Source organism: Catharus ustulatus, chromosome 2 (assembly GCF_009819885.2).
Source record: "Catharus ustulatus isolate bCatUst1 chromosome 2, bCatUst1.pri.v2, whole genome shotgun sequence".
Taxonomy (NCBI): domain Eukaryota; kingdom Metazoa; phylum Chordata; class Aves; order Passeriformes; family Turdidae; genus Catharus; species Catharus ustulatus.
This window is the reverse complement of record NC_046222.1, coordinates 103,410,044-103,430,226: the sequence shown is the minus strand read 5'-3', so window position 1 is coordinate 103,430,226 and position 20,183 is coordinate 103,410,044.

Here is a 20,183-nt window from a genome sequence, read left to right as displayed (position 1 = left end):
GTAAAGGAGATTTGAGGATTTTCTGGAGCAGTGGATTAAGCCTGCTCTAACAGAGATGTCTGCCTAAAGCCCAGGAATGCAGGTAGGCAGTCAAGGAGGTGCTGGAGACATCTCAGGTGTTTCAAGGTTAGGCTAAGACAGAACATAAAAGCCTGCACTATGAGTACAGATTATGCTATCACATTTTTAAATACAATACCACTGTGGTGATCACTAAATACCATGCCATTTAGGGTTATTAACTTTTTAATGATTTATTGCTTGCAGTATATGATGAGAAAGTTTGATCTCACACTCCTATCTTAATTTGAATTGATTTTTCTTTGCTGTTAAAGAAATTACCACTTGACAAGGCCTCAGTCAGGGGAGTGGAATGCGTGCCAGTTTAGCAGAAACTGAAGGAAATAAAAAACACTTACAGTAGTTTCACGAATACAAGCCGCACGGATTATAAGCCGCACCCCCGGTGCCTCGACAATGTTGCTGTCTTTGTCAATAGATAAGCCGCACCCCGAATATTGGCCGCACTTTCGTTCGTCGCGAGAATCCGTGCGCAGCTTTCACAAATTGGCCAATTAGTAACAGGATCGCGGCATAGCGGGCTTTACTGGCTCGGGGCGGGGCCAGGAAGGCTTGGCCCGCTCATGGTTGCCGACGGGGCCGGGCGGCCCAGCTCAGCGCCACGGCTCGGCGGGGCTGGCCGGGTGGTGCTGCCGCCGCCGCCGGGCTCGCTGGCCCCCCTCTCCCGTCAGCACCGCCCCGCTGCCGCGTTCGCTCGCCCGGCTGGCAGGGCTGCCGCCGCCGGGCTCGCCGCCTGCCCCGCTGCCGCTTTCGCTCGCCCCGCGCCGCGCCTCGTGAGCGCCGCGCCCGCCCCGCGCCGCGCCCGCCCCGCCCCGCGCCGCTTTCGCGAGCGGCACTTTCGCGAGCGGCGGCGCTTTCGCTCGCCGAGCGGCGCTTTCGCGAGCGGCGGCGCTTTCGCTCGCCCCGCCGGCAGGGCTGCCGCCGCCGCCACCAGGCTCGCCGGTCGCCCCCTCCTGTCTGCACCGCCGCCGCGTTTCCTCGCCCTGGCCGGCACTGCAGGCCCCCGCACCGCCGGGCTCCCCCACGCTGCTGGCCCCGATTCTGCTGGGCTTCCCCCGCTGCCAGGCAGCCCCACCCGCCGGCCTTCCTGCTTCTGCCATGCTCCCCTGCACTGCTAGCCCCAGTTCTCCCGGGCTCCCCCGCCATGCTGGCTCAGGCTCTGCCGCCCTCCCTGCCCCGCCCTGCTGGCTCAGGCTCTGCCGCCCGCCCCCCACACTGCTGGCCCCGCCTCTGCCAGGCTTTCCCACCTCTGCCGGGGCCGGCCGGGCTCCAGCTTGGCTTGGGGCTGCCGCGGGCTCTCACTTCCGTGTTGGCAGCTTTTAGAATTTTGTTAATAGATTAGCCGCCCCGGAATATTAGCCGCACTTCCGGGTTTCCACCAAAATTTTGGTCAAATTGGTGCGGCTTGTATTCGTGAAATTACTGTATATCTGCATGTTGTAGGAGTTTGGCACTGAACACAATAATAGCACTCTTGAGTGGTTAGTCACAAGGGTATCCAGCTGTTAAAAAAAAAAATGTTCAGATTTGGCTTTAAGTCAGGAGCAACAGTTTTTCAGCAGAACTGGAAGTGTACAAAGCATAAAATGTTATTTTGATAATGCCAGAAAGGGTTTAATTTACTCGGAACTCAGAACTGCAGATATGGGACTCCACCCCCAGTCCCCAAGTTTTGAGAGTAGATGCAGTTGTTGCAGACTAATGGCCTTGATGTCTGCAAAAGGTAAAAAGATTAATCAGCCTCAGTGACCAATAGGAATACTCCTATTTATATTTTGCATAATTCATTTACCGTGAAATGGGAATATGCTGGAATAAAGCATATTGGAAGCAGTATTTTCTCTGTGAATGAGGTTTTTATTGTTAAGAAGGAAAATTTTTCCCTGAAGCAGCAAATAAATCCACACTTTTTCATGCTTTTTTCATGTCTTTATCCTTTTTATTATAATGCTTTTCATTATATCCTACTTAGAATGTATATTAGTTTGATATCAGCTTTATTTCTAATTGTTTCAAAGCTAATAAAAACCACCCTGTGATAAATTTTTGGTTTTTCTAGACTAGTTTATTGGATGAGTGCAAGAGAAATTCCTAGGTATGTGTTTCCAAGAGACAGTGGAAGTTTTATTATTCTTATTGCTACTTCTTTTTTTAAACAGATATATTTCTAAAATAATAGTTACAGTTTTGGAGACTGTTTTGATGAAGACAGAAAGCTGCTAAATAGAAAGTGTGCATGAACAGCTCACAAGTTCAGGTCTGAATTTTCACACCCCACTGACATATATCATCTTTCTCTTTCTTTAGTCAGCTTTTTCTCAAGGCTTCCAGCAGAACAGTCCTAGCAGGCCAGCTCCTTTCTGCTTTATAACTTGGTTTCTCTATTTCTTAATAATTACTTCTCCTCCTGTAAATAATTTTCATACTATTCCTGTCTCCACTAATGCTCATCACTGCTACTCTTGTGTGAAATCAGTAGTGGGATATGTAGTCCCCTGTGCCTCTTCATAACATTTTATAAATTTGCTGTTAGCTTTGGTAATGATCATTCAAAAACTGTATCTTGTTTCTGGTTTCTGCTTTTAATGGCAGTGTATCTATATAATTATCATAGAATCATAGAATAGCATGGGCTGACTGGACCTTTAAAACCATCTAGTTCCAAGGCCCCTGCCAGGGGCAGGGACACCTTCCACTATGTCAGGTTTCCTGAAGCCCCATCCAACCTGGCCATGAACACTGCCAGAGACGGGGCATCCACAGCTTCCCTGGGCAGCCTGTTCCAGTGCCTCATCATCCTCACAGTAAAGAATTTCTTCCTAATATCTAATCTAAGCCCAGTTTCTTTACGTTTAAAGCCCACATCTCTTGTCCTTCCATGCTTTTGTAAAAAGTCCCACTCCAGCCTCTTTTTAGGCTGCCTTTAGGTATGGGAAGGCTTCTGTAAGGTCTCCACAGAGCCTTCTCTTCTCTGGGCTGAGCTATCCCAATTCCCAAGGTGTTTTCTCATGGGAAAAGTGCCAAAAGGTGCTCCACCTCTCTCATCATCTTGTTGGCCTTCCTCTGGAGGACCACCCCAACAGGTTCATGTCCTTCCTGTGCTGGAAGGTCTGGCCGACCCCACAGCTGGTGCACTGCTCCAGGTGGGGAGCCAGTATACAGGTGGGAGTATTATATAAATTATAGTTGTATGGAATCTAATATAAATGATATTTCCATAAAATGATTCCATCTTTTTATGAAAACTTGCTTTACTTCGACCTCTTTTGTGAGAAAGAACTGACTACACATGTACAAGGTATTTGAATGTATTCATGTGAGAGCTTATTCTGCAAATGTTCTTTGTGTGATAGCAACCCAGCTGTCTGACCTTTAAAGAGGAACAAATTCTTTAGGAAATTATGCTTTCAGAAGGACACTGTAAAGGCAAGGAAAGCTGATGAATACAAACTGCATGAAAATAGAGGCTGGACTCAAACCTGGCTGTATTTTTTTTTCCCCACTGCACTAGTTTTTGTTTCGTTGTACTTTGTCTCTTTCTAACATCTAGCATAGGAAAAGAAATAATGGATGCTAACATAGTTTATGTACTGTCACAACATAAAAAACTGCAGGCATTAAATGTGACTGTAAGTTTCCATGGCCCAGTGCAATTTTACTCATTGTTCTACTCATGGACTCTAATGTCTGCTTTTGATATTTGAGTGTGCTTGAGAGCCACTTAAATTTTCCACTCTGAGACATGAATTCCCACAATCTCAAAATGTCATGTGCCTGGCTGGAGCAAGAGGAGCACTCAGGTGGGGCAGGAATTCAGTGAGGCAGCAGCAGCTGACAGCACAGAGGACAGCTGAGACTCTGAGCAGGGCTGGGAGCTATTGTACAGCCCTGAGGCTGTGACAGATAAAGCAGAGCCATGTCACAGTCCCCAGAACTTGCTAGGATGGCTTGAACTCAGTTCAGACTTGCTGCCAGAGTTCTTACCTAGTTTATCAGCCAGGTTTGGCTGCACAGTGAGCTATGTTCTGTAATAGCTGTGGTACTTGCAGCATCCATCACTTATTTTAGAGTGAATTGTGCTAGATAATGACAGCTTGTCAGCTGCTCGAGGTTGAAAATGGAAGAGCAACAGAGAGAAATTTTGAATAAGATTATGCTTTTGGGGTTTTTTGGTGGTTTTTTTTTTTTGGTGGTTTTTTTTTTTTTTTTTTTTTTTTTTTTAATTTGGGTCCTGTAAGAATAAGATTCAAGCCTGAAAATGGATACCCCAAAAATAGGTGTCTTTCTTCTTACTCAAGGCTGGGAAAATTACAGTAATTTCAGGATTATAAGACACACCAATTATAAACTGCACTTCCAGGTGTCAGCAACTTTTCATTCTTTCTCCATATATAAGCCGCACCTGATTACAAGCGACACGTTACAATACAGAGTGTGATAAAAGGTATCTATTCTATCACCATCTGTTGAGGGTGGGGACAGTGATCCGTTTCTCAACGGGAGATACTCTGCTAATGGGCCATCCATTGAAACCAGGCAGGGCATTGTTCTTTATCTTTTCACAACCCATCCTTCCTCCAGCCAGTCATTTTCTGCTAATGGCCCATTGAGTCCCACTGTGTGACTGATAAAATTACTGCATCCCATTGGGAGTTGCTCCAGCCAGGGGGAAGAGCCCAACATTTCTTACCAAGATAAAACAGAGGTTTTGGGACACTAAGGGAGCACCTTTCTCCACTGAACTCCAGAGGAAAACCGGATTTCTCCACATCACCACTGGACCTCCGGAGGGAAACTGCACCTTCTACAGGAGCACTGCTCCAACTGAGCCACATCTGTCACTGCAGGAGGATGCAGCCACCATTTAATGGGACTGCTACCAACACCCTGCCTGACGGGGTGTCAGGTTGTACTCTGACTTTGTCAGGGTTTGGAGTTTGTTTCTTTGTAGTACTGTATTTCTATTTTAATTTCCCTAGAAAAGAACTGTTATTCCTAATTCCCATATTTTTTCCTGAAAGCCCCTTGATTTCAAAATTATAATAATTTGGAGGGAGGGGGTTTACATTCTCCATTTCAAAGAGAAGCTTCTGCCTTTCTCAGCAGACACCTGTCCTCCAAACTAAAACAGCAACTTTTTGTTCTTTGTCCATATATAAGTCGCACCTGATTACAAGCCACACTTCAGGTTCGGACCAAAATTTTAGTCAAAATGGTGTGGCTTATAATCCTGAAATTACTGTAAGTGCTAGGGACACAGGTTGTAAGACGGACCCACAGAAAACCCACTGCTCTTCAAGAAAATCCTAAAAAAGATGTAGTGCCCCAAAGAGTTTTCCCATGACAGCTCTGCTTGTCCAGACTGGGACAACTGATCTCTGTTTCTGCAACCACAACATAATGAAATTTTAGCTTCCCTCTTCTAGGTGCAGCACTAGGTTCCCAGATCTGCTCAGAAAGTCTGAGATAAGAGATGAGTTCATACCAGATATCCAGTGATATCTTTTCTTGCACTGATTTCCTTTACAACTGAGACCAGAAACTTAGGAATTAAGGGTAGAGCTTGAACATAACATAAACATGTCAATTAAAAAAAAAAAAAAAGGAAAGAAAAAAAGACAACTGGCTTGATACATTAACCTCTTAAAAAACCCATAAAATCTTGCCCCAAAACACTGCTTAAAATTAATGTTTCCTCTCCTCTCACACTATTAGTACCTTCAGAAAGTTGCTACAGTGCAACCTGTCCTATCCTCTCCCTGTAGAGTAAGGAGATGCATTTATACATATCACAAAGTATATTTTGGCATTCTTTAACATGTAAGATGAGCTATCCTAAAGATAGCAGTGGTAGAAGAATGTAATTGTTGACCTTAGAGTGTGAATTGGTACTTGTTTGGATTATGCTGGACCACCTTAATAACATGGCAAAGAAAAGTTAAGATTTCCCTTCTCTGTTTATCTAATGATAATGTGTTACCTTTATCATGGCATACTCAGAATATGTGCCTCTCAGAACAGGTAGAAACCTCCCTTTTTTCCAGATGATGACATCACATTGAACTTACATTACACAGTGTGAGAAAATATGAATTTTCAGGAGACATTTGATGAGTGCACCTGAAGGATGAAGGGCAGGAAGTATTTATGTATGAAGATACTTAAATAATGGTTTTAATAGTAATGAGAGAGCACAAGGATACTGAGTAGTACAAAGAGGGACTAGGTAAATATGATAGAGTAAAATGAGGAATCAGAAAATATTATATAGGTTGTACATAAAGAATTTCCTTAGGAAGAAAATCTGTCTATTATTAATAATTTTACACATTTGCCTCCAAAGAAATATACTAAAAGTGCTGCTGAAAAATTAAAGGAAAATAATAAAAATATTTGAGATACATGATAGGGGCATGCCAAAGTGTCATGGGCTCAGCCAAATTTTTGTTGCCATCATTCAGAGACCATATGGAAAAACGTGGACTTGTGTTTACCTCTTTCTTTCTCACCATGACAACAGCTTTTATTTCATTTCAGCCATACCTCTCTTGTAGATTATTTTCCTCTCCAGATACAACCTCCAGTGAAACAACTTTTAGGCTTCTCTTTCTCTGTTTCTTCTGTTTCTTCTCTGGACAAAGGTATAATTTCTTGTTTTACACCATCTTTATGATTATTACTCACTGGAAGTTTTTGTGAGGCAGAAAACTACATAAGAATTTATGATTTTTGGAACATTTTTCACTAGAAAGTTGTGGTGTTCTAAATAAGTAAGAAAAAAGATTTCTCTGTAACATGGAGACCTACACTACACATTTTAGAAAAGTCTTTTATCTCTTAATGTCTTTTTCTAGTTCATTTTTATAGGCAGCAGAACTATATTTTTCCTCCTTTCTACACCTGTTTTAATTCTTTTCCTCTATTTTCTCTCCCCTCATCTTCATTCCAGTAATTTCTTGCCTTCTGCAACACTTCCCAGCAAAGTTTAGTGCATGGCATCATTTAGCCAGAAATCAGTTTAAGATGACAGTGATAATTTGAGTCAAACACTGTGCTTGTTCCTGTTGCCAGGGAGAATATGTGATAGCACCCATCCTCATGGAATATTTTATTTTCCCTCTGCAGCCCACACAGTGAGTCATCAAAGGAGGAAGGTCAGGGGGAAGGCTGGAAGATATCCTTGAACTTCTTTACTGGTCAGTTGCTGCTATACTGCTGTGAAAACTTAACTCCTTATCTCTTTGAGTACTGACTATGATTTCTTTTCAGCTGCCTTTCTGACCCTCTTCCTTGCTCTGTCCTTTTCCACTCAGCTGAAACTTTAGGTCACATAAATTGATTCCACCAGTGAAATGTATTATGTTTTCCTGCTTCTCAGTTTCTTGCCCCAAATCATATGGCAAATTAAATCTATCTGTTTTACAGTGTCTGTCACTTACTTTTTATTTTCCCCTTTTCTTCTCACCTGAAAAATTTCAGTGGGAGTGGACTGCTGACAAAACAACTTCAGTATGCTCTGAAGATCACATATTTCTGAAGTTACTGATGACACCCTCAAAATCCCAAAGCAGATTTAAAAATCTCTCCCTTTGCTCTTCTAGCAAAGAAGGAGGTATTCAAGTGATTTTTTTTTTGGTGTATATATTTTTAGGAATGAAAAAACAAACAAACCAAACTTGCTTTATTAAAACGTTAGTAAAAGAGAAAAATAAATCTAAGAAAAATCCCACTGGCTTTGGTAAGTGAAATAAACTTGTTTTTCTTTACTAACTGTGACTAAAGATTGTTTTAAGCTGATATTATTCTGGCTGGTAGAATGTGGGCAAAACATAAAAGTGTTTTAGACTGGATTCAGGTTGTATTCTGACTTAACCTGTTTAGAGTCTGAATACTTCAAAGGTTCCAAGAGAAAACAAGTATCTTGTACCATTGCCAGAGAATAATTCACTGAATCCTTCCAAAGCTCAGAACACCTAAAGTTTCTCAATTCTTTATATTTATTACTTGTACTGTAACATACATTTCTGAAAATAGCAGTTGTTGTTATTGGACTACAGCTTAGTAGTTACAGCTTTTGATTTCCTGTAATAAGAAAAAAAGAATATTGCTTTGTATAGACTTTTTTTCAAAAACACTAAATGTGATGTTGAGAAAGAATTCCTCCTCAGAATCTTATTATTAATTTTTCCTGACCTTACATGTCATAAAGACATTACAAACTTCCTTGTTTGCTTTGATGTTAGAACTGTGAGGAATCAATGATATTGCTGGGGATGTAGTGTTAAATAGAAGGTAATATTTGGCTATTTTAAGGCAGTTTGAGTAGTGACCCTTTCCAGAATAATGCAACAGGTGCCAGATTCCTATAGAATTATCATCATGCTGAATTTGACACAAATTCTTACCAAACCCAGAAAGTGACCTTATGGCTGCAAAGGTAGGGATACATTTGGTCTCTTTTGCAAGAAGAATCCATGCAAATGTTTTTGTATTCCTTCCTAAAGTCCCAGATAATTGCCTTTCTGAAGGAGAAACTCATTGGGTTGCTGAACTCTACAAATAAGAAAAATCTTCTTACATGAGCTTTATTTCATTTATGTGAACAACTTCTTATAGCAATAACCTAAAAGAAATTACAGATAGGAAGGTATACAAAATGATTCTTTAATGAACTGTTACAATATAGTGCAGTAGAGACCTCTGGGCTACTGACATGTAAATCCCCTTTGTACTGTCTGAACAATTACACTGGATTTGTGACTGACAACTGTAGATAAATGTCTTAGTTTGTAATGTCGCCAGACTCAGGTTTTATGGCTGAGAAGTCCACTAAATGCCACCACACCAATTCCTCTTCTCCATGCATCTTTTAGCATTCAAGGATAGAAGAGGTTGACATCTTTTGGGTACCAAAAATGTCAATGTTTGTACATGGTCTATTTTGGAAAAAAAAAAAAAAATCTCTCTTTTCTCAGTAAGTGGGACTTAGTTATCCCAGCTAAATATTTTGCCTTTAGTCCATTTGTTTTAACAAGTGGAGTACTGCAATGTATGGTGGGAAAGTTAAATTCCCTGTTTTTCTTGCAGACTGGAACTTGGAAGTGGTTCTTGTTGAAATGAAAGGATATCCTCCCTACTATGTCTTCAGATATTTCAAGTCACATATCACAGTGTTATTTGGAATGCAGTTTTATGCATAGTGTTAAATCAAATAAATATATTACCATTACTGGAGTGCTCCTGATTGCTGTGATTTCTACATCACACCTACCACACAACTGGGTCTGTACCATAGAATCATAGAATTGTTTAGGTTGAAAAAGACCAGATCTTTGAGCCCTACCATTCACCTAACATGGTTAGGGCATGGGCCTCTCCACAGCTGTAGGAGGATTTTTGCTCCATTGTGGGCATCCATGGGCTGCAGAGCCACAGCTGCCTCCCCACAGGCTGCAGAGGAATCCCTGTTCCAACATCTGGAGCATCTCCTCTGCCTTCTTCACCTTGGTGTCTGCAGGGCTCTTTCACTGATACATTCTCACTTCTTTCTTCTCTGTCTCCAGTTGTTTCTCTGCAGTAGCCTCTTTCCCTTTCCTAAATGCGTTATCCAGAGATGCACCCCCACTGATGGGCCCCTCTGTCTTGGATCTGGCTGGCACCCACTCTGTTTGACATGGGGGATGCTTCTGGCAGGTTCTCACAGAAGTCACTCCTCCAGCCCCTCACTGCAAAAACCTTGCCACACAAACCCAATACATTAAGACAAGGAATTTAATTTTCCTGGCACTTTGAAAGAAAATAATGGAAAATATTTGTCTCCTAGATTTGGATTTTTAAGCATTGTTTAGTTTTTCTTGTCAAGAAAACATATTTAAAGAGAAAAGAGAGTTTTGTAAAAACAAAAGTGGTTTTTTTTCCCCTTGGATCGTCTATTTTTCAATGATACAAGTATTGATGGGCACCTAAAAAAAATTCTTTAATGAAAAAGAAGAACTCACACCCAATATTCAGAGTTCTGTATCATGCTGCTGATTTTAACTGCTAGTGTTAAGTATGCATGCACAAATGAATTCTGAAGGCTTAAAGCCAACATATCTGCTTAAATTGAGGCACATATTTTGATTGGCAATTCATTTGGTTTGGGATGAAGTACCCAACTTCATATGAGAATAGTAGTTCTGAAAGTTGTACAAACATTCTGTCCTATCTTGACTGAATTTCAGAGAATCTGTACTGTGCTTCAAAAGAAAAGTACAAAAAAGCTACCTGAATCCTTAGGTCACTTGACCAGGGAACTGTGTCTGAAAATAAAGGTCTGCAGCCATGACTTCTGGAGCTTTGTTTCTGTCATCATCAACCCCCTACTTAGCTTTCACTCACATTCTTCCTCTACAGTAGGGGAAGATTTTTCAATAGAATGACAAGTAAAGCCGCTGCTTGTGAGAAGATGTGGTAGTTGGTTTGTGTTGCAGGATAAACAGATGCACATTTCACATCTTTTAATCCAGAGCAGAATCAGTTTTCATTGATGGATAAATAAAATCTCTGGGCTTCTGGAACATGTTTTAGAAGAGGGCAGTAATACTCTGGTCTTAGTGCCAAAACAACAACTTTTCCAAGTGGCATTATTAGAAAATAGCAAATAGTTGTTTTGAGGTTTTTATGAGTAAGGTACTAATACTCAAAGGTGCTGTGGTAGGCTCAGATAACTTTAATATTTGGTTTCATTGTCAGGGAAAATTCAACTCTCTTATTTCTACTCTTGAAGAATGACAAGTTCTCAATTATTCTTTATTTACAAAACTACATTTCCAGAGATCAAAAGTACACTTTGAGAGAAATATGGCTTCAATTTGTCCCTTGGATTGAGTGGTTTTATCAACAAACAGAATTTCTTGTAAAATATATCCTGGAGAGGATATAAAAAATAAAATTTTAATGTTTTTCTAAATGCTCCATCTGATTGATATATTCCCAGCAGGGTTTTAACTGTTTCATTGCTGTGCCTTTCATCTTAATTTTGACAGCAGAATTTTTACACTTTTGCAAAGCAAAATGGGAAAGTTTAGAGTAAAGTTGTTGATATTCGGTACTGAAAACCAAAGTAGACAGTTCTGTCCCCTCTGGTGCTGTTACTCACTGGATGTTTGACAAGAAACCAGTAATTCTGCATTTTATTCTACTGGTTCATTGAGATAATTTTTTTTCTGCAGAGTTTGACTATTCATTTCCTTTTTTTATAATCAATATGAAATTGTTTATAATGAATTTGCCTGGAGATTTATGTTTTGAGTTGATTATATCTGTTCATTACAAGCTTCAGGGACTCAGTCCTCAGATTTGCTGTAATAGCTCCTTATGAACTTTTGGAAATCCTCAGATTAAATTACAGTAATTTCACGAGTATAAGCTGCACCTGATTATAAACTGCACTTCTGAGTGTTGGCAACTTTTCTTTCTTTGTCCATATATAAGCCGCACCGGATTATAAACCGCACTTTCGTTTGCAGCGAGGATCTGTGTGCAACTTTCACAAAGCTGCCAATTAGTAACAGAATCGCGGGATCACGGGGTTTAGTGGCTCAGCTCAGGGCCATGTGAGCTCGGCTCAGTGCTGCCCTGCCACTGCTGGGGTTGGGTGGCCGCTGCTCGGCGCTGCCCCACCACTGGGGCCGGGTGGGCTCTGGCTTGGCTCGGGGCTGCTGCGGGCTTGCACTTCCAGGTTGGCAAATTTCTGAACTTCATCCGCTCCTGATTATAAACTGCACTTCTAGGTTCGGACCAAAATTTTAGTCAAAAGGGTGCGGCTTATACTCGTGAAATTACTGTACATTGTCCTGGCTCTACTGGTTTAAATGGAAAGATGATAATTTACAATTAACTATCTCTACCCCAACAATTGTTAACTTTAACATATGAAGATCCAAATCACTAAGAAAATAGACATTGATCTCACAACACAACCTGAAAAAAAAAGCAAGCTGACATCTGCAGTTGTTTAAGGTTGTTTGTTTCATATGAGTTCATTGAAAAGTTTGGAAAGAACAGAATTGGGGAATTTACATACATGCCCTAAAGCCTGGGAAAGCTATAATTCAGAGTTTAAAGCAATCAGTTAGCTATGGGGATTCTTCCATGCTGTATTCCTGCCTTCTGTGTCTTCTTTTCCACTAATAGTGTAGCTCTAGTACATAATGTCTTATTTTTTGACTAAGGACCTTAATTTTATTTTGTGCTGCATTTTGCTGTTTCTCTTTTTCTTAAAAGAGAAAAGAAACTTATATATGTGTGTTTCTAGTGTGCAGAAAACTAGACCAAGTGAGGTGAAGATGATAAAATATTCAAAAATATTCCAGCTCTGAATAAAACAGAACTTGATTTCATGGCATGTAAGTTAAATGTTGTTGTTCCATCAAAAGAAGTTTTTAAGATTTTCTTTCAACAGTTATCTTTCAACACACCAAACCACAGTACTCCTGGAGAGCCAGACAGAAAACAAAACCAGGTTCTTGAGCATATGATTAAACAAGGGCTGGTTTTCTTAGCAATGGAAACCTAATTTGTTAGTTCATATGCATGCAATCTGAAGCAGCAAAGAAAAATAATATTGTAATATTTTGATTTGATATCAAATGGGAAATATGATATTTGTTGCTTTGTTACAAACTTGTTAGAAAAATCACAGAGAAATCTAAAACAAGGTTGGAGGAATCCTACTACACCAGATAAATGTATCAGAATCTTTCCTTCTGTAGCAGCAGATTTTTTTGTGCTATCATATCCTGGCTTATGAGCACTTCAAGTAGCACATAAAAAATGATTTCCAAAGAAAGTATTAAAAGTTCATTTTTGTTTACAGGGGGCCACCTCAAAGAGCACAAGTTGATCACCAGCCCATGGACTTGTCAACTGGTCAGTTCCCCCTGCATCCTAAGCAGAGGTCATGTTCCAGCATAGTGCAAATTAGCCAGAATTTAAAAATACCACAGACATTTCACACACATAAAAATTATTTAAAAAGTAACCATAATCTCTGGGGCAACAGCTTGAAAATTTCAGTATTTGTAATAATGCACACAAAAAGAGGCAGGCCAGAAGTGACTGTTTCAGAAGTGGCTATTTTATCTCTGACCATTTTGTTATGATATGGAAGTCCTATCCTTTACTGTTATACTGCTGCTACCAGTAAGTTTTGTATTATTCTGATCCCATAGACATTTACACTTTGTGATAGGATTCTCTTCACAGATGTAAGTTTTTTATCTTTTCAGTAAACTACCTTCAAAGATGAATATAAAAAATTTCCTCATCAGCATATTTTAAAGTAAAACTGATCATAGTTTAGCTTACTAGTTTTTCGCATGCATATTGCAAACAAATGCTTTAATTATAATTTATTAAATAATCCTGCTGTTTATTTAGATGTGGGTAAAGAAATTTGCTACAGTGCTTTTCAATCCCTGGAACATTTCAGGTACTTATGATTATATTTTGGTTATATTTTCAGTTGCAATAAGAATATCATTTGCCTCCTCCTGAGCTGTAAAATACTGGATGTTCATTGCACAGTTTAAGGGATTTGGGTTTTTTTGGGTTTTTTTTGCTTTTTTTTGCCTAAAACCATGTTCATTAACATCAATTATAGCTCATTAAAATATATGTTTCAGAAGTATCTCCTGTAAAAATTTGAGACTAAATAGAGTGCATAATCAAAACAAACTCCCCCATACAAATTCCACAGTTTGGAAAGTCCCTCTATGCTTTTCTCCTCCCACACAGAGGATTTAAGAGAGAATCCCCGGCATTTTATTCTGCCTCTGCTTGTAATTTTTGGCAGATCTCTAATTGTCATTCACAGTAGTATTGTATGTCCAGAATTTGTCATTTTTTTTGTTCACTGTTAATTAACGAAATGTTAGCTAAATGTTGTTGTACTATATACAATCTTGGAAGTCATATTGTTAATACAGTATTTCACAGTACATATTAAACCACAGGAAAAAAAATAAAAACAAAGAAGAAAGTGCTCTGGTATTTGTGATTAGTTTCAGAGATATTTCAGTGACAAACTACTTAAAATCACTACAGTTATTATTAAAATTTTAATTAACTGTGGTGTCATAATATATATGTAATTTTATATGCATCAGAAAACTTATTTATTCAAATGAATGGTTGGTTGATTTTACAGTATTATTTATTTTAAGAAGACAAAACCAGTCAAAAATGTCAACTAATTGAACTGCTCTGCATGGACATCCTTTGACTTTACAAACCTTGGCCTTTTCCTAACTGTGGCATTTGGCTGTAGTCCCACCTGCAAGGGACTGCAGTTCCATCTCCCAGGACACCAATTCCCTTTTGCTTGTGGTGCAGGAGACAGAATCATGCTCAGGTGTTCATGAGTTCAGCTGGAAGCCTTCAGGGAATGTCAGGTAATGCACACACGTGCTTTGGGAGGGCAAAAAGCACTTTGGAAAGAGAGGCTCCTGCAGCAGTGGGCCTGGCTGGAGCTGCTCCTGAGTGCACTTTCCCTGACCCACTAAATAGCTGTGAGCATATGCAATCTGTGTAAGGATTGAATTTAAGTGTATGTTCAATCATGTTTAAATATTCTGCTATTCAGGACTCAACATTCTCTGCCCATTTGATCCTCCAACAGATGCCTCTAAATTTTGTGATAGCTTTGTATCTTTTAGATAGCTTTATATTAAATAGTTCTATAAGCTTTGTTATCTCTACAAGCCTTTGTGCTAATTTAGAGTGGTCTTGGTCACATTTTGATGGACTGTGAACCTGAATTTCATAGGGCTCAGCTTTTATTGAGATCTTATGTTAAGTTCAGAGGAATGAACTTATGCTCCAGTTTGAGTTTGGTTTGGGGCTTTTGGCACTTTTTAGTTTATTTATTTTGTTTAATAGCTGGTTCTTATTCATGTAACATACATTTAGGTTTTGTGGTGGGACAGGAGACTTGCATTATAATTCATCTTTGAAGAATCTCAGACATAATAGTGAACTGATTATCTGTAGCTGTGGTTTTTTTGTCTGCTTGTTTGTAAAACAAACCAGTAGGGTTTAGATATTTCTGCAGAGCTATATAATTTAAGCCTGCAAATTATGATTGGGGGGTCTATAAAACTGTCTGTTTTCTTGCTCTGTATCAATTCCTGAACCAAAAACATATTTCCTGACAGGAACAGAAATGATCCTGCAGCAATCTGTCTGTCACAAGATTGGTCATATAAATCCTTCATTGAAGTATGTATATTTATGATCTTTATAGATTACTCAATAAAATGTGTTGAATTAATGTGCTTATAGTTTAAAGCAGGAATAATTCCTGCTCAACTGTTGCAGAAAATCTTTAAAGTGACTTAAAACAAATCAGACTCTGGAGAGTTTACAAGAAACTATTTTCAAATTGCCTGCTAATAGTAACAGTCTCTCTCTGTCAAATGTCTAGATTGCTCATAGTCCAAACTATGGAGAGCAATAGACATGCTGAAAAATAACTTTCTCATGACCAAAGAAAAGAGAGTATTTCGTACCATTAGTGTATTATTTCCCAGCTTTTCTCTATAAAATGTAGATATTAGGCAGAAACTGATTTTTTAAAAAACCTAGCCCTTTCAGTGTAGTCTTAGAGAACAGTTAAAGATCACAAAAAGAGCTTAGCAAATTACATTACATCACCTTAAAATCCAAATATGTATCTTTATGGTAAGGTCTGTTCGCAGTCTGAGTGGTCTTTTGAACTTTTTACTCCCTCAGAATTTCTCATCTAGAGAATGAGATTAATTAAAGAGCCAAACCACATAAACCAGATGTTTTTTTGGCTGTGGTGATCCAGTAATTCAAATTCCTGTCTGGACTTCTGTAATTCCTTATAGCTTGTGTCTGAGCTCACAATCCGTGCAAATATTTCACTAAGTACAGAAACCTGCAGTACTGTTGTTTTCATAGAATTATAGAATCATAGAATGATTTGGATTAGAAGGGACCTTAAGTATCACCTTGTTCAACCCCCCCTATCGTGGGCAGGGACATCTGTCCTCAGACCAGATTATTCAAAGCCCCATCCAACCTGGCCATGAACACTTCCAGGGATGGGACTAACATGGCTTCCCTTGGCAATGTGTTCCAGTGCCTCACCACCCTCACAGTAATGCTTTTATTGATGTTATCTAACCTAAATCTGCCCTCTTTCAGTTGAAAGTCATCCCGCCTGGTCCTATCATTACGTTCCCTTGTTTGCCATGTAGTGATGTACCTATTCTCAGGTCCCTCCATTCATCTTTGGAGCTTCCATAGAGTGGCTCTGCTCATAAGATTTCATGAGTTTTGCAATGCAATCAGCTTTGCTCAAAATTGTGTTCCACAGGAGCCAGGTGAACTTTGTAAAGTCATCTGCTTTAAAGGTGTAATCATACATTGTGGTGCAGGGCTACCTGAAAAACAAATCCTGGGCTCTGAAGCCTTACAGGAGGAAAAATAACTAGATATTTTCAGACCCTGCAGCCTCAAAATGTAATATTCACCGTTTTGGTTCATTACTTCTGTAGGTAGCACAATACTTCTGTTGCTGTATGAAGGAAGAAAGCACATTAAAAAAAAAAAAAAAGGTTTGAAAGAAGATAAGTGTAAAGGGAGAACACAATAAAAGTGTAATAAAAATAAAGGGGAAAATGATGAAAGTAAGCAGAAAATAACAATAAAACCCTGCGAAGATGTATTGAATATTTGTACAGAGGAAAAAGAGACATCCTGGCCCACTATTGTTATGAAAGCGTCCAAGTGTGTGAATTGAAGACATAGACATATTAAAAGATGAAGGAGGGATGTGAAAAAAATCTTCTTAGTGGTGCAATGATTACCATGATCCATGCTGCACACAAGATTTGCAATTAATTCTGGTATTTAAACTGTTCTCCCTGTGGCAATGAGGGAATATTGACTTAAAATACTTTAAGCTAGTAGCAAGTGGGTAACAGTCTCTTCATGAAATAACCAAGATGCAGAAGATGGAAGGGTTATGCAGAAACAAACAAAAAAAAAGTGCCATTTCCAAATTGTTGAGGTAGAAAACCTAAAATTCATAGCTTGCCTCATCTTTATTAAAATATGAATTAAACAAGTTTGTTGTGTTGATTCCTAAGGGACTTCTTCCCACAGCATCTTTTTTGCTAGAAAATCCCATTCATGTTATCAATTCTATCAGTGAGGCATAACTTAAGTAATTTCAGCTCACTGATATCACACTCAAAAAACCCCTGTAGATTTATAGACAGGTTAGCAAACTAAGTAATGAGCACACACTTTCACTATCATAGGACTTTGTGAAGAAAATAATTAATTACCATTGCCCATACTTTAGGGGAAGTAAATGAAAAAAATGTTCAAGAGTTAAGTGACTTTCTCAGTGGTGAAGGTGGAGTAAATTTTATCTGATCAATACATAAAATTCAAGAATTCTTGGCTTCTAATTCCACTTTCTAATTCCAACATGAAATAAATACAGTGTCCAATATTCTGTATAGATAGCCACATGAAGAGTCATTTTGTATTTATTATTGAGAGACATTTTAAAGTTCAACACCCTCTTTCCAGCAAAACAGAAGAATATCATCAGTTTCCTTAACCTTTTTATTATGTACTAGAAACATAAGGTTTAATCTTCAAAGGTGAAAATAAACCGACTATAGCATGAATAGCCCAAGGGATGAGATAGATTCATAGAAAAATAAGCTGTGATTAAATAACCATGTCTGATCTTGTGTGCAAAAGCTCCAGTATTTGGATATGTCTGGGCAAGATGCAGTCTTTTAATTATGCATGAGAAACACACATATTTCAACTTAATTCATGCAGCACTAATACCTCCTTTTACAATGCTCACATTTTTCACTGTATTAAAGTGTTCATTTCTAAAGTAAAACAGAGAAATATAAATGAGTTTTTATCTTAGACAAAGTAATGGTTTGTGCTTATTTCCAGCTGTTGTAAGTCACACATATTCTCTAAATCAAGGACCAAAGAGGTAAGCAAGGCCTTTAAAGATGAAATACTTAGAAGAGCACAGCAGAAACCCAAACTGTATGATTCTATAACATGCAGGTTTTGTAGCATCTGAAAAATCAGTCACTTTCAGGAAGCAAATAAATTTTCTTTTTTTCCCCCACTTAAAAACTCTACAGTACTTGCAAATGGTAACATGAAAAATGGAAATCTAATCATGCTCTGACATGATATTCTTTAATTTTGCAGATAAACTGTTTATGGCCACTGATATTTATATTGGAGTTACACTCATCACTGATTTAAAGCTCTCCAAGAGTTAGGAACAGCAGTCCCTTATCATACAAGATAAATGACGCGTTTGCCAAAGATGTGGGATGAGATTTCATGCATGGAGCATCATGAGAAATGGTGTCAGACAAAGACTGAGATATCTGTAGCTGTACACTGGTTACACCATGATAAGAAAATATCCAACATATTAAGGCAAGATTAGCAATGTTGCTAATGCTTGCTAGAGGATCACATTGCATCTGCAAGTGGAAGATATTCACAGGATAGGTTCAAACAGCGTTCCATAGATCTTTACAACACAAAAAGAATGAGTAATAATTTAATTTATAAACTTCATTTAATTTATAAACTCCAGTGACAGGATGTTTGCCCAGAGAGGTGAATAAATATATTCACTATTATATAGTTAATATATTTAATAGTATAATATATTATAATATAATAATATGGGTTAATGAGGTAGAAGCATGTGCATGCTCATGGAGCTATTCACCTGTGCTCAAACCTGTCCATTAATCTTTGGATTAACTAATAAACAAGGATAAAACAAACAAGCAAAAGTCAAAGACTTTCACACTGAAAATAGACATCCTGGCAGACCAGGATGCATACATAGAAATTATATCTCATATCTAATTCCTTTCTCTGATTAAGATAAGTCTATGGAAACTTGGTTCAAATATCAGAACATTAAAATGAAAGCCCTTTCATCTGTGCTATAGGAGGTCAAATAAGGATTATTACAATGATCCATTCAATCTACAATCCATGATATTATTAACCTTGCTGTAGAAGTTTGGGAATATATTTTTAATAATATCATATAAACTAGAAAAACATAAGAGAAAATAGATCTAGACTGACACATTTTAGTTTATTTTCAATGTTATTAACATTTTGTTTCAGAAACAACAAGAGCCTTTTTAGGAAAAGTTCGTATTTGATGGTGTTTTGTTTTGCACAGTAAAAATTTTGCTCACTTTTAGGATATTTTTACTTTTTATCCTATACTAATCTTTATAAAGCTGTTTCAGATTTCCCCTCTTTATTCCCTCATTGCTAAAGCTACTACTAATGTCAACTTTGCCATTTATATTTTTTTTTGTTGCTATAGTAAAATTAACATGTTAAACTATACAACCATGCCATTTAGATTCAGGTATTGATTCATACTCAGTGTTGCTTCTACATTTGATATTTATTAATACATTGAGACATCCTTCTACTAATATAATATAATAAGAATAAAAATAGTATATAGCCTTCAAAATCAGTTAAGAAAAGAACTATGATTGAAATTGAGTGAAAAAAAAGCAGCAGTATAAAGAATGATAAAAACTCTAAATGAAAATTAAAAAAACAACTGATTAGAGCATGAAATGTATTCTTTTTCAAGGGAATAATGGATGTGCATTTCTTATTATTTAATATGGAATATAGAATTTAAAAATGCAATGTTTACTGAAGTGCTGTGTAATTGCGATGAGGAGAATTAATTCTAAATTCTCCTTCCATGTTTGTGCCTTTGAAGCTTAGAAGAGAACCCAAAGCCACTTCCAGCAGCAGCGGTAAGACTGCAGTCCCAGCTGCAGCCAAAGTAGCTCCAGCCTTAGAAGACAATGAGAAAGTAATTAGTCAACATTAATTACAATGCAACATTAGGTAATGTAAAGTCAGATTTCCTATAAAATGAACACACTAGAAGTGAGTTTAAATCTCCATGTTGTCTGAAAATATCTACACTATGCAGCAAAGGTGTTATCAGCAATAACTGGGATCATCCTGAAAGA